Source organism: Acyrthosiphon pisum, chromosome A1, assembly GCF_005508785.2.
Source record: "Acyrthosiphon pisum isolate AL4f chromosome A1, pea_aphid_22Mar2018_4r6ur, whole genome shotgun sequence".
NCBI classification, from domain to species: domain Eukaryota; kingdom Metazoa; phylum Arthropoda; class Insecta; order Hemiptera; family Aphididae; genus Acyrthosiphon; species Acyrthosiphon pisum.
In genome coordinates, this window is record NC_042494.1 from 87,694,191 (window position 1) to 87,698,197 (window position 4,007).

The window sequence follows — 4,007 nt, forward strand, 5'->3', positions numbered from 1 at the left end:
CAAACCATATAGAACACGTTTTGGATGGCTTTTGGAACTTTTAAAAAAAGTTGGCCGATGGTGTGAAGTTAGCGGCACTTTTTCAAAAATTCGTATAAAATAAACAGAGTTCCAACAAATGGTGGGACCTTTCCAACAACGTCCAACAAACCATATAGAACAGTTTTGGATGGCTTTTGGAACTTTTTAATAAAGTTGGCCAAATGGCATTTTTTCAAAAATTCGTATAAAATCAACAGAGTTCCAACAAATGGCGGGACCTTTCCACCAACGTCCAACAAACCATTTAGAATCGTTTTGGATGGCTTTTGGAACTTTTAAAAAAAGTTGGCCGATGGTGTGAAGTTAGCGGCACTTTTTCAAAAATTCGTATAAAATAAACAGAGTTCCAACAAATGGCGGGACCTTTCCAACAATGTCCAACAAACCGTGGAGAACAATTTTGTATAGTTTATTATGTGTTTGATTTAATGTTGGCCGTTAGTGTGAACTTAGCGGCGGTTTTGGAAAAATGTTTATAACTTTTTAATGACGGTCCAACAAATTGTAAAACCTTTCCAACAATGTCCAACAAACGTCCAACAAAATTGTTGGATAGGTTTAATTGAAATCTGTTACATGATTGCCGCTAAGTTCACGAACGTGTGACAAGATCATAAAAATAATTAATTGAACGTCATCCGAATAATTTAAAATAATATTAACGTATATAGTCAACGTATATAAATATATATTATCTGTTATTAAAATTAATGTATTATTATCACTACAACATCGACTCTTATAATATATCGAACATCAAATAATATGTATTAGGTACTTATATAAATTATGATTAAGGGTTACCGATCATAGTTTTTTTTTCGTCAAGTATTTCTGTTACACCTTGTATTATGGGTAATAGGTACATACTAAGTACCAATTTTCACTAACTGATTATAACTATATTTATGTTATCATTTTCAGTTTGTAAAAGCATTATACATCTACTAAATTGTAAAAAACAACTAACATTTTGTAACAACTTATTAGGTATAATCATAATATGATATTTTAGTTACATATTATTATATAAATATTGTATACTATTTACATTCTTCTTATTAGTTTATTAATTTGGGCATTAAATGTTTAGAAGTAACTTTAATCATTATTTTTTAGTACATCGCATTTATTATTTTTAGTAATAGTAATAGTATAGTAACAAATTATAATAAAAAATCAAGTTTCCTTCCTATGAGTGGCCAGTTCATCAATAACTTTCATCTAGCAGTAATGCCGTCACAGCAAGTTCTTGAATAGAAAAATCCATTGTGCTAATAATACAATTAAAATTATTAAAATTAATTTATCAATTATTACCACGTAATTTATTAATTAATTAAACTATTTATACTTACTTTAAATGTAGATATACTTTATACTGTTATACTTTACTTCTTTTTAGTTTAATTAGGATTTAACATTAATTTAATTAAAAAAACAGAACTAGTTACCTACTCATAGTTTCGATGCTTTATAACAACTGATGAGTGATAGCCCAGGTACTGTGTGAGTGAACACTGATCACCCGGACGACCCGGACGTGCCGAAAAATGACACGGCCCAGAGCAGTGAGAATAGACCTTAAACTATAGTTTGTAACTATTATCATTATGATTATCATGATGTATAAGCTCTATGTCGTACATAAAATTGATATTATACTGTGTTGGCTATAATTATCCATGACAAAATAATTTTGTCATGTAATTATCTAAATAAACATATTTTATATTTTATATGTAATACTGTGCTGGCTATTAATATTATTATTATTATAATAGAAAGCTGGTGAATATATTGTTTTTTTTTTGGACATACATTTTTTTGGATAATAAACGTGGGCATCATAATCGGCTGCACGTCACCGATCATGAAGGAACTTCTGGGACCAGACAGCCCGATCCAGATTACGGTGGACGAGAGCTCGTGGTTCGTATCATTCATCGATTGGGACCTGATTTTGGGGTCGTTGCCGTTCGGTGTTCATCTGACCAATGGTGTTAGCCGCCGGGGTGGCTCCAGATAATGATGTACGTGGACATACTGTACGTGTACGCGACTGGCATGTACCTGCTGTATTACACGCGGCTCATGTACTCCGCGACGGCGGGCCCGGTGGTGTTCTGCGCACTGTTCGCTACCAGAGTCCTCGCACTTACACGTTATGAAGAACTGGTTAGCGGACGCCAAACGTTCGCTGGTCTGGCTACGAGGTGACGAGACCGGCAGTACGGTGAACGATGAGACGAACACCTTGATCGAGTACATATGCAAGGAAATGTGCAACGCGTATTTCACCTAGCTGTTCACCGACTGGGTGAGCCTTAAAGCGTTTATCATCGTACAGGGCCTGTCCGTGTTCCAGGCGATGGCCTGCGTCACTTCGCTCATATCCGACCGGGTGGGCCGTCGGTCACTGATGATTGTGTCGTGCACTTCGTGTTTTGTGTTCGACACGGCCATATTCGCGTACTTCTACGTGGACAGGTGCACACCGCGTACGACGTCACCGATTACGGGTGGCTGTGCGTGTTGGCCGTTGGCAGGTTGTCCGTCGCGCTCACGCTTGGCCTTGGCACGCTACTGTCCACCATCAATTGCGAGCTGTTCCCGTCCAACACCCGATCCATGGCCAATGCGGTCAACACTATCGCGCTGGCCGTCACGGTTTCACGACAAAATATTCCAAAACCAAAATATTCTCTCAAAAATATTTCATGACAAAATATCCAGTGTAAATATTAATTCAATATTTAATCAGCTCCATTATAAAAAATGCGATTAGATTATAATTACCAACTAATTTCACTTTACCTATCTAAATTTACTGTCTGTTATTCGTTAATTAATGGTATACTGAGTCGTTCGTCGTTTTATATCATTACTTACAATGCGTTTCGTGAGCTATTAGCTAATAGTCTTAAATTATATTATTTAATTAACTACTGTCTTATAATTTTAAAATAAAGAAATGCTAGAATTTATCCAAAGCCAAACAGGCAATAAATTGTTATAAATTAATAATTGAAGACTGATATAATTCAGTGTACACTGAAATAGTGAAGAAAGATAAATATTTTTATTATTTATTTAAACATTTTTTAATTGTTTTAGATTCTGAGTGGAGCTAGTAGTTTTAAAATGTTTATTTTATTTCTTATTTTATTTTTTATCCTGTATACAAAATTTCTACCAGAAAAAGTTCTACTATATGTCGATTTCAACATATAGTACCTTATCTTTTAGTAAATTAGATCAAGATGGTACTTTAAAGAGATCATTTTCCGATTTTCTCATTAGTTATTTAGTGCCAAAGAAAAATAACGAAAAACCACTAAAAATGGGATTTTAATTTCTGAAAAACGTTGTCTATAGCCATACCAACGAATAAAAAATAATAATATTATAATATTAGCTGATCCCGTGCACTTCGTTTCCTGTTAAATGTACCAACTCTATATGACTCAAACTTTGTTCAATTCGTTATTTAATATTCGATTTATGGTGTTCAAAATTTATCTTAACCACCATACAGGCGCAGCTCATTAAGACCGTCTTTGGTCTAAACGAAGGCACGCCCATGAATATATAATAATTCAATTAAAATTATTGACTAAAACCTTCAAAAACGACCAATTTGTTGCCAACAAGATAACCAACTTAAAACTTAGCGGTGTACCGTCCAGTACTTTAGAAATTGCTGGAGCGCATTACAAACCTCAAACCGCCATATTATTACATATTGGGCAAAACACGAGCTCTGGCCATTATATAGTATAATATGGATTTATGTTCTTAAAATATCATTAAATATACTTTTAAAAATAAAAACCCTTAAATATGACAAATAAAAATAGTGTTTTTGGATTCAGCTCAATACGAATCAAATTTTTTTCTAGATCAGCATTAAAATAAATAAATAGAAAAAAAATACACAATTTCATAACTATTTGATCCCTATA